Genomic DNA, 11,925 nt, shown 5'->3' on the forward strand with positions numbered 1-11,925 from the left:
GGGGGGGGGGAGCTGTGGCTGCTGAGCAGTAGTATACCTTCAAGGATTTGAAAGGCTGTCATAAGGAAGAGAGATTGGGGCAGTGCCTGGGAGGAAAAGGGGAGCTACAAAGGAGAGATGAGGAAAGAAGTGTAAGGAGGGATGAGCTTCCTCTCTTCCAAGCAGAAACGAGAGAGTGTCAGAAAGGTAGCTGCTGGGTTTTGTTTCTAGTGGGATGGCTAGGGGATGGTGGGACAAGAGAAAAAGGGAACCAAAGTTTTCTTTCAATGGTCTGGTAAATATGTGCCATGGGAGACCACAGGCTTCCTCCCAACCCCTTAAACTCTCATCTGTCACTACAAACTCACACCTTTACTGAGTAAACCTACCTCCTTCCTTTCTTCCCTCCCTCCTTTCTTCCCTTCCCTTCTTCCATCCCTCCTTCCTTCCCTTCTTTCCCTCCTTCCTTTCTCCCAATGATCTTTTCTTTCCTCCTTCTTCTCCTTCCTACCTCCCTCCTTCCTTCCCTCTCTCCCTCTTTCTCTCCCTTCCTTCTAGTTGGTACATCTAACTCTCCCAGACCAATCTTTCCCCCATCCCACAATTGAGAACACAAGAAAAACTAAGCCCATTACACACAAGTATAGTAAAAAACAAAGGTCCATATTGTCCATACCCCATAAAACCTCTGTCTCATTCTGAATCTTTCCCCTATTGGGAGGTGGGGGGGAGCATATTCTGTTATTGGTCCTGCTTGGTCATGATGCCCATAAGAGTTCAGCACAATCCTATTCCATCACATTCATACACTATAACTTTTCAGCCATTTCCCAAGTGATGGACATGTCCTTCAAATTTCCATTCTTTTCCACCTTAAAAACAGCTATGAATCATTTTTTATATCCTTAGAGTTTGTTTTGCTTAAGACTCATCCCACCTTCCCCCCCTTAATGTACCCTCCCTCCCTCAAATTTCTCTACCCTCTTTTCACCTTTCCCTCCAATTTTGATGCTGAGTGAAATGTATTTCTGGACCCAACTGTATGTGTTCTGTCTTCTGAGCAGTTCAGATTGACTGAGGTTCAAGAATCAGCCACTCTCCCCACCCCCAATTAATCCAATAAGCCAACAAATCCTTATTAAACACTTTAAGTGCCAGGCACTGTGCTAAATGCCAGGGAGACAATTAATAAAAAGAAAGGCAGTCCCTTCCCTCAAGGAACTTCTAATCTAAAGGGGGGGACAATACACAAAAGGGGTCAGGAAAGCAGAGGGTTGGGAGGGAGATGGACACCATGGAGGCATCTTGTCCCATGAAGCTGTAAGCAGGCACAGTAGCAAAGTGGGAAGAGCTGAATCCAGTTTTTGTCCTCTATAGAGGAGGGTAAGGCAACTAGATGGTTCTGTGGCTAGAGCCCTGGGCCTGGAGCCAGGAAGACCTGAGTTCAAATCTGGCCTCTGACACATATTAGCCATATGACCCTGGGCAAGTCACTTAATCCTGTTTGCCTTAATCCACTGGAGAAGGAAATGGCAAACCCGTCCAGTATTGTAGCCAAGAAAATACCATGGCCATTATGGTTTATGGGGCCAGGAAGAGTCTGACAGGACTGAACAACAATCAAAGGATAGAGGAGTCTGAGGAAGGTGGTGGCACTCAAAGTTTTGAGTCTGACACATGGTACCGAGTTTAGAAGTGAAGGGCTCATCCTGGGAGGGGCGTCTTGTTTGGTGGAGTTGAAACCAGGCAGAGCAGCAGATGCAGAGTGGAGCCCTCTCCTTTTTTTTTCCTTTTTGGAGGGGAGAAGGCAGGGCAATTGGGGTTAAGTGACTTGCCCAAGATCACATGGCTAGTAAGTGTTACGTGTCTGAGACAGAATTTGAACTCAGGTCCTCCTGACTCCAGGGTCAGTGATCTATTCACCACACCACCTAGCTGCCCCCTTTCTTCTATAGATGTAGATTTGCTCACCTTGATTATGTCAGGTACTGTTCCCTAACTTCCCTTTCCTATCCTTCCTCCCCTCCTCCCCAGTGTAATCCTCTATTCCTTTCTTTCTATTGTTTGTTAAGATGATCAGGATATTACAGAAACACTCCCAGGTCTTGTCCAATTGGACTCCCTCTATGACCCCATGACTTCATACATGTCTTTCCAGGATTTTCTGAAACATCCCTTTCATCATTGTGTTAGCAATCACATTCATAAGCCATAACTTGTTCAGCCATTTCCCACTCATCAGGACTCCCAGGGCCATGTCTAATTGGACACCATCTATAAGCCGTGATGATGATGACGACAGGGTTTGTGGTGGGGGCATATCATCCTCTCCCTTGTTTGGACCTTTAGCACTGTTCGTTCATATGTCAACTTGAACTTTTTATGCTTCTTTTCACTCCTGTGTTTGAACTTCAGAGTTTCTCCACAGCTCTGGTCTTTTCATCAGGGATGTTTAGAGGCCCTCTCTATTTCTCTAAAAGTCCATTTTCTCCCCAGTAGCATCAGACTCAGTTTTGCTGGGTAAATTATTCTCAGCTGTAAGTCCACATCCTCTGCCTTCCAAGTTCTTTGCTTCTTTAGAGTGGTGGCTGCTAAATCTTGTGCGATCCTGACCGTGGCTCTTCAGGACTTGAATGATTTTTTTCTGATTGCTTTCAGTATTCTTTCTTTGACTTGGAAACTCTAGATTTTGGCTATGATATTCCTAGACACAAGAGGTGACCAGTTTATTCTTTCTATTTCCACTTTGCCCTATGGTTCTAAAAGATCTGAGAAGTTTTCTTTCAATAATTTTTGAAACAAGATGTCTACCATGATGAAAAATTCAATCCACCTCCAGAGACAGAAGTGATAAGCTCTGAGTGTAGATTGAAGCAGATTTTTTTCACTTGTTTTTTGCTTTTTTTAAGTTTTAGGTTTTATTTTTGTTTTTTTTTCTTTGCAACATATGTAATATGGAAATGTTTTGCATGACTTCACATGCATAATTGATATCACATTGCTTGCCTTCTTAATGGCTCAAGTGGGATGGGGGAATGGGAGGGAGAGAATTTGAAACTCAAAAATTTTTTAAATGAATGTTAAAAATTAAATAGGATGTCCAGGCTTTTTTTTTTTTTTTTTTTCTTGGCTTCTGATAGTTCACTCATTCTTTTTTTTTTTTTTTTTTTGCTTTCTGGAGGGCAGTTGGGGTTAAGTGACTTGCCCAAGGTCACACAGCTAGTTTTTTGTGTTAAGTGTCTGAGGCCGGATTTGAACTCAGAGTCCTCCTGACTCCAGGGCCGGTGCTCTATTCACTGCGCCACCTAGCTGACCCAAGTCCACTCATTCTTAATTTGTTTTCTCCTTGATCTGTTTTATAGGTCAGTTGTTTTTTGCAATGAGATACCTTACATTTTTTCTGTTGTTTTTTTTTTTTAACTTTATTTCAATATTTCTTGTTGCCTCATGACATCATTGGTTTCTATTTGGTCTACTCTAATTTTCAGGGCATTTTTGCTTGGTCCCTCTTGTACCAAGTTCTTAATTGCCTTTCCAGTTCTTTCTTCTAAAATTATTTTCCAATTTTTTCCTCATGCACGCTAATGCCATTTATAAGAACATTTTTAACTCTTTTAAAAAATACTCTTATTTCATCTCTTCTAGGAATTCTAGTTGAATTTGTACCCAAGCTGTGTTTTTTTGTGAGGCTTTGCTTGGAGATGTTTTAGTGTCATTCTCTTCTGAATTTGTGTCTAGACTATTCCTGTTACCATAATAGCTCATCATGGTGGGTTTCTTTTTGTGTTTGCCCGTTCTTCCAGCCTACTTCCTGACTTTGCATGTGATATTATGGCTGGGCTCTGGGCACTTGTGAAGGGAATGTCTGAGCTGCTTCTATTGTTACTTTCTTAGGGTATTGAGCATTCAATCTCAGGGACAGCTCAGGCTGGGGACCTGTAAGCTTTCAGTGCTCCCAGAGGGGTCTGATCCAGGGCAAAAGCTCATTGCTGCCCAACATGCCCCCCCACATACTCTGCAAGTTCTTGTCCTGGGTTTGACTCTGAGCAATAGTACATGCTGCAGGCCCTAGCCCATAGCAGCCAGCTGGCAAGCTCTGCTGGTTCATAGCAGCAGAATTGTAAGCTCCCCTTTGGTCTGGGTTTCCCACCCTGGCTACTTCTCTGCAGGCTGGGCTAGATGCTGGAAGTGAGAGCCCAATCTGGTCCTGGGGTCTGAGTCCACCACCACTGCTTCCACTGCTCCTGCTGCTGGCTTCATACACTGGCCAGGGTCTCCCTACCTGGGAATGCCACCTGTGGGCAGGATTTGTGATCCAGAGTGGATGACAAAGCTGCCACTTGGCATGTGTTCCTGTTGAGGAGTTGTAATACTGGAAGTGCTATGGACTAAGTCTAGCACCTCCTCTGGCCTGGGTGTACTTCGGTCCCCTTAGGTACTGGTGCTCCTGCTCTGACCAGTGCCTAGGGCCTGCAGACCTCCCTGTCTCCTCCTATGCTGGGGTGGAAAAAGGATTTGCTGTGACTTTTTCTGGCTTTTCCCATCAGGATTCTGTCTGTTGTGTTTTATTTTTTCATTGCTTTCTTTTTATTTGTTTTGAAATAACTCAATTTTATTTTATTTTTGGTTTCAAAGTCTTTTCTTTCCTTTCCCCCTCCCCCATGCAGTAGAAATAGGTGTAGTCACTAAAAACAAATTCACACACTAGCCCTGACCAAAAACAGAAAGAAAAGGAATGAAAGAGAGAAAAATATGCTTCAATCTTCCCTCTGAGCTCTGGTATACTATCTAACTTTGTTTGCAGGAGTCTGTAGACAATTCACCACACTGCTGCCTCCCACTGCATCATCTACAGAAGAATTTGTTTAAATTACTGTTTGAAAAAAAGGTCAAGAATGAAAGAAAACCCAATGTCCAAGCCTTCTGCAAAGCAGTCTTTAACTCAGACCCTTGAGACTTGTCCAAAAACCACATGTGAGTGTTACAAAGATGTACCTCATCCCATTCTCAGAGAAACAAGGCACAGGGACATTAGGGAAAGTGCAGTCAGAGGGACTGGGTTCAAATTGAGGCTCTGAAGCTTATTAGCACAACATAAAACATCCCTGATGGCAGGAAGCAAAAGGAGATAGGCACCATAGGTTCTTCACCTTTCTTGTACAATAGAGTCCTTGGGCAGACTAGGGAAGAATCATTACACCTACTGAGGAGTAGCTAGTGGGTACTGCATTGGATAGAGTGCTGGGCCTGGAATAGGGAAGACCTGAGTTCAAATCTGACCTTAGATACTTCATAGCTGTTTGACCCTGGGAATGTCACTTCACCTTGTTGGCCTCAGTCTCCTTATCTGTAAAATAAGCTGGAGAAGGAAATGGCAGATCAGTCCAGCATCTTTGGCAAGAAAACTCCAAATGGGGCCATGAAGAGTCAGATACAACTGAAGAAGGACTCGACAATGACAACAACAAAGGAAAGATGTCCCCTTGTAAATAACTGTTATTTGATAGATCTCTAGAAATGTTAGCAATAGTGGTCAGAAAAGAGAAAGAAATTTAAGGTGTGAAGAGGGCAGAGAGAAGACAAAACTATCTCTATTTCTTGATGATAGGATGGTTCACTTAGAAAATCATAGGGATTCAGCAAAGAAACTAAACAAGACAAAAGCTTGAGCAAAACTGCAAGCTACAAGAAGAAATAGTATTTCTATGTACTAATGACAATATCTAGGAATCCATAACAAAAAGAGAAGTTCTATTTAAAAAACTACATAATGCATAAAATATTTAGGAGTCCATCTATACACTCAATACCTGTATAGATTCTACTACAAAATTCTCTAAAAATAAATTTTAAAAAACCTAAATAGTTGGAGAAATATTCAGTACTCATGGTTGGCTGTGCCAGGAGAATAAAAGTGACAATACTACCAAAACTGATTTACACTTTTAATGCTATACCAATCAAATGAACAAAGACATATTTTCCAAAAGTAGATAAAATAATAACAAAATTCATCTGGAGAAACAAAAGATTTAGAACATGAAGGGAAATTATTATAACAGAAGGGGGAATAGTGTTTCCAAATCCCAAATTACATCATAAAGCAGCAGTCACCAAAACCATTTACGACTTTTCACCATTTGGTTAAAAAAAAAAACAGAAAAGAAAATAAGGAAGAAACAGGACTTCTTCCCGGCTCCGGCTCCCGCCACCTCCAATACATGTAAAAAAACGACTCTAAGCAAACTTTAGAGCTACAGAACCCACAAAGTGACAGAGAGAAACAAATCTCCCACTGAAGGCAGCTGGCAGGAAGGGTCTATTGCACAAGCCTGGGAGCTGAGTGCAGTCCCATGTGAGCCACATGGTTCTGGCCCCAGGGCGGCCCCAACCAGCCACAGCTGGAGCAGACTTCAGGAGAGTGAATCACCAGCAGCTGTGGCGGTTTCCAGACTTCTCAACCCATAAATGCCAAAGTAAAAGGTCAATCGGGAACTGTTAGAAGAGGGGGTTGGAAAAACGCGGTCTGGCCCCTGCCCCCAGGGTGAGAAGTGATGGAAGTTCAGTAGCTGCAGCTACTGCTGCCCAGCTGTTTCCAGAGCTCCTGGCCTGCAGATTGTAGGGGGACTAGCAACCATTCAGTGGGTAATTGCTCTTGCTTTGACCTGCTTGGATCTGGATCACTGTCTTGGGTGGAGGTCCTGGGGTGTGTGGCCAGTGAACCAGCTTGTGGGGGCTGCAGACAGGGTACCCTCCTAATAGATCCAGCAGGTACAAGACCCCCAGAAATTTGGGACAAGGCTTTCTCCATTCTGAAAGCAGAGTTGTACTGTGGCAAAGAGCTCAAAAGTCAAGTAATTGACTGGTAACATGAACAAGCAGAGGAAACACAATCCTACTGTAGATTCCTTTTTTTGGGACAAAAAGGATCAAAGCATGGAATGGGAGGAATATAACAAAATCAAAACTCCTGTATCAAATGCTCCCAAGAAAAATATGAACTGGTTACAGGCCATGGAGGAGCTCAAGAAGGATTTTGAAAATCAAGTAAGAGAAGTGGAGGAAAAATTGGGAAGAGAAATGAGAATGAAGCAAGAAAATCAAGAAAACTGAGTCAACAGCCTGACTGAAGAAAATAAATAACACCTTAATAAATAGGCTAACTCAAATGGCAAAAGAGGCCCAAAAAGCCAACGAGGAGAAGAATGCCTTAAGAAGCCAAATTGCCCAAATGGAAAAGGAATTTCAAAAACTCACTGAAGAGAATAATTCCTTCAAAATTAGATTGGAGCAAATGGAAGCTAATGACTTCATGAGAAATCAAGATACTATAAAAGAAATCCAAACAAATGAAAAAAATAGAAGGCAATGTGAAATATCTCATTGGAAAAACCACTGATTTGGAAAATAGATCCAGGAGACATAATTTTAAAATTATTGGATTACCTGAAAGTCATGATGAAAAAAAAGCCTAGACACCATCTTTCAAGAAATTCTCAAGGAAAATTGCCCTGATGTTTTAGAACCAGAGGGCAAAATAGAGGTTGAAAGAATCCACCAATTGCCTCTTGAAAAAGATCCCAAAAAGAAAACTCCTAGGAATATTATAGCCAAATTCCAGAGTTCCCAGGTCAAGAAGAAAATACTGCAAGCAGTCAGGAGGAAACAATTTGAGTATTGTGGAAACACAATCAGGATTACGCAAAACCTAGCAGCTTCTACATTACGGGATTGAAGGGCTTGGAGTATGATATTTTAGAGGTCAAAGGAGCTTGGATTAAAACCAAGAATCACTTACCCAGCAAAACTGAGTATAATGCTTCAGGGAAAAATAATGGTCATTGAATGAAATAGAGGATCTTCATGCATTCTTGATGAAAAAACCAGAGCTGAACAGAAAATTTGACTTTCAAATACAAGAAGCAAGAGAAGCAGGAGAAGGTAAACAGGAAAAAGAAATCATAAGAAACTTATTAAAGTTGAACTATTTACATTCATTCCTACATGGAAAAACTATAATTGTATAGTTTTTTTCAGTATGAGAATAGTTAAAGGGAATATATATGTATACATACATATATATGTATGTATAGGAGGGTATACGTGTGTATAAATATGTGTGTGTGCATATATGTGTACATGTATACATAGACAGAGGGCACAGGATCAGTTGAATATGAAGGTATGATATCTAAAAAATAAAATTAAGAGGCGAGAAAGGAATATGTTGGGAGAAGGAGAAAGGGAGAGATAGACTAGGGTCAATTATCTCATATAAAAGAGGCAAGAGAACACAGCAAAACTGAGTATCATATTTCAGGGGAAAAATATGGTCATTCAGTGGAATAGAGGACTTTCAAACATTCTTAATGAAAAAAACCAGAGTTGAATAGAAAATTTTTCATTCAGATACAAGAAGCAAGAGAAGCTTGAGAAGGTAAACAGGGAAAAGAAATCATAAGCCACTTATCAAAGTTGAACTATTAACATTCCTACATGGAAAAATGATAATTGTAACTGATGAGACTTTTCTCAGTATGAAAATAGTTGAAGGGAATAGAAATATATATATATATATATATATATATATGTCTATATATGAGGGTATATGGGCGTATAAATACATATGTGAATGTGTGTATATATGTTTACAGGTATACATAGATAGAGGGCACAAGACCAATCTAATAGGAAGGGATGATACTTAAAAGGTGAAATTAAGAGGTGAGAGAGGAATATAATGAGAGGAGATGGAGAGAGACAGAATGGGGTAAACTATCTCATATAGAAGAGGCAAAGGGGAAATGGTTACAATGGAGGGAAAGAATAGGAAGGCAAAAGGGAATGGGTCAACCTTATTCTCATTGAATTTGGCTCAGGGAGGGAATGACATACACACTAAATAGGGTATCTCACCCTACAGGAGAATGGGGGGAAGGGGATGAGATGGGGCATGATGGAAGGGAGGACAGGCTGGTGGGGAGGGAAGTTGGAAGCACTCACTTTTGAAAAGGGAAGGGATCAAGGTAGAGAATAGAACAAGTGGGTGGTGGGATAGGAGGGCGAAATATAGTCAGTCTTTTACAATATATCTTCTATGTTAATGTTTTGCATTAGCTACACATGTACACCCTATACTGAACTGCTTATCTTCCCAGTAATGATGGGTGACAAGGGAGGACGGGAATGAATCTGGAATTCAAAGTTTTAAAATAAAATGTTTAAAATTATATATATGTGTGTGTGTGTGTGTATACTATTATTAATACTATTTTACATGTAATGGGGAAAGAAGATATACAGGCACTGGGGCATAGACATCCACCATATCCTACTGGAAAAGTCAAAGTGGGTATGGGAGAAGATATGGGAGAGAGCAGATTGGAGGAGGGGATATCCTTGGGACTGCTATTCTGCGGTGGTGGGTAGGGGAAAAACGGGGAGAAATTTTGTAACTCAAAATCTGGCGGAAATTAATGATGTAAATCAGAAGTTAATAAAGCATTTGAAAAATGAAAAAAATGAGAAAACTTACAATGGAGGGGAAGAACAGGAAAGTGAAAAGGAATAGGTCAACCTTTCTCTCATTGGATTTGGTTTAAGGAGGGAATAACATACACACTAAATTGTGTATCCTACCCTACAGGAAAATAGGGGTGAAAGGGATAAGAGGGGGGATGATAGGAGGGAAGGCAAATTGGGGGAGAGGGTAATTAGAAGCAAACACTTGAAAAGGGACAGGGTCAAAGGAGAAAATAGAATAAGTGGGGGTGGGATAGGATGGAGGGAAATATAGTTAGTCTTTTACAATATAACTACTATGAAAATGTTTTGCATAACTACACATTTACAACCTATATGAATTGCTTGTGTTCCTAGTGTGGGTGGGGAAGGAGGGAAGGAAGGAAAGAATCTGAAATTGAAAGTTTTAAAAATAAATGTTAAAAAAAATTGTTTTTTACATGCAACTGGGAAATAAGATATACAGGCACTAGGGTATAGGAATCCGTCTTGCCATACTAGAAAGTTGGGGGGGGGTTGGGGGAGGATATAAGAGAGAACAGATTAGGGAAGGGGTATTCAGTAGGCTCAGTATTTTGTGGTGGGGGTAGGGAAAAGCTGGGGAGAAAAATTTGTAACTCAAAATCTTGTGGAAATGAATGTTGAAAACTAAAAATAAATAAATAAATTGGAAAAAAAGAAAATAAGGAAAAATCAGAAACAATGTAAGTCAATTAATAATAATAATCAACAATAATCCAGTTTTTGATAAACCTGAAAATATAAATCACCTCTGCAAGAACTTTGGTAAGAAGTGCTAGGAAAAGTGGAAAGTAGTCTGGCAAACAGATCATTACTAACTTGGGAGAGACTCGTGTCAGCGAAATGATGAATTCTGTAGCCTGACTATAGAGAGATAAGGAGTGAGGGAGCAAGTGCAGGTGGCTTTCTCAAGGGTTTAGCCACTGAAAGGCTGATATGGGATGATAGAGGGCATTTATAGAGATGCTTTCCTGGATGATGGCTTGGAGACCACTGTGCTGGAAACATGGCTCATCCCAAGGCTCTTGTATTTGAGGTCTTGGGCTTTCCCCACAGTATCTGAGACAAATGTTTCCAAACTTATTTGGCCTACCATCTTCTTTTAAAAAGAAAATTATTCCATGTCCCCCAGAAAATCTATTCTTTAACCTTTTAATAATTTTTTTAAAAATTGCATCATTTAAAAAAAAAGTATAAAATAGGGGCGGCTAGGTGGCACAGTGAATAGAGCACTGGCCCTGAAGTCAGGAGGACCTGAGTTCAAATCCAGCCTTAGACACTTATCACTTACTAGCAGTCTGACCTTGGGCAAGTCACTTTACCCCAATTGCCCTGCCCTCCCACCTCCATAAAGCAAATACACACACACACACACACACATTTTTTAAATGACAGCTTAAATTTAATAATTTATTGTAAATTTGTTTTTCTGTATTAAATTTTGATGATGCAATATTGAGTCACGTAACCACATAGTATTGGATTATAAACTGGTCATTACAGGCACAATTCCTGTCAGTAAATGCTGCTGCTTGTTTAGACCTTGACCATTAACTTGCATTTTGTGTGTTTATTTGGAAAATAATTTAATCACTACAACTTTAACTCTGTTATACAACAGATGAAATATGTACAATTGGTTTTCCAAATTTTCTTCTCTTCTTTCCTTAAGCTTCCACTACTCCCCCAACTGCGCGCTGCTGGATCCTTCCAGCGCCCCCTGGAGGACGGGGGGGGTGCTGCCCCACTTTGGGAACCTCTGGACTCTGAGAGATGATGGTCAAAGGGGCAGTGGTGAAGGTTCGATTTTTGATGGCACATGCCCCTTCCTCGATCTTTCTCAACATGTCCAGCTAGCACCCTTTCTTCACAAGGCTAGATTGCCCCTGGAAATTTATTATGGGAAAACCTGTGTTGTTGTCCAGTCATTTTTCAGTTGTGTCCGACTCTCTGTGACCCCATTTTAGGGTTGTGTTGGCCAAGATACTGCAGTAGTTTGCCATTTCCTTCTCCAGGTAATTTAACAGATGAGGAAAGGAGGCAAACAGGGTTAAGTGACTTGCCCAAGGTCACACAGCTAGGAAGTTTCTGAGGTCAAATTTGAACTTAGATCTTCCTGACCCCAGGCTTTACACTCTATTCACTGGAGTGTCTCACCTAGCTGCCCCAGTGAACATGAAAAACCTCATCGGAAGCAACCTCTGTCCTCCACCTTACCACCACCCTTAACTCCCACATCTCATTTCTCACCTGGTTATACCACTGTGGCACCTCAGTACGCTCCTACTAGATAGTCAGCTCCTTGAGGGAAGGGGCTGTGGTTCCTTTTTCATATTTGTCCATTCAGGGTTTAGCTTAGAAAGGGCAATTAATACATGGTTTTTAAAGAGGCCGGTTGTGAAG

The sequence above is a fragment of the Petaurus breviceps genome, unplaced genomic scaffold, assembly GCF_028583685.1.
Source record: "Petaurus breviceps papuanus isolate PSGF00001 unplaced genomic scaffold, PetGlider_PUasm1.0 90333, whole genome shotgun sequence".
Lineage (NCBI taxonomy): Eukaryota > Metazoa > Chordata > Mammalia > Diprotodontia > Petauridae > Petaurus > Petaurus breviceps.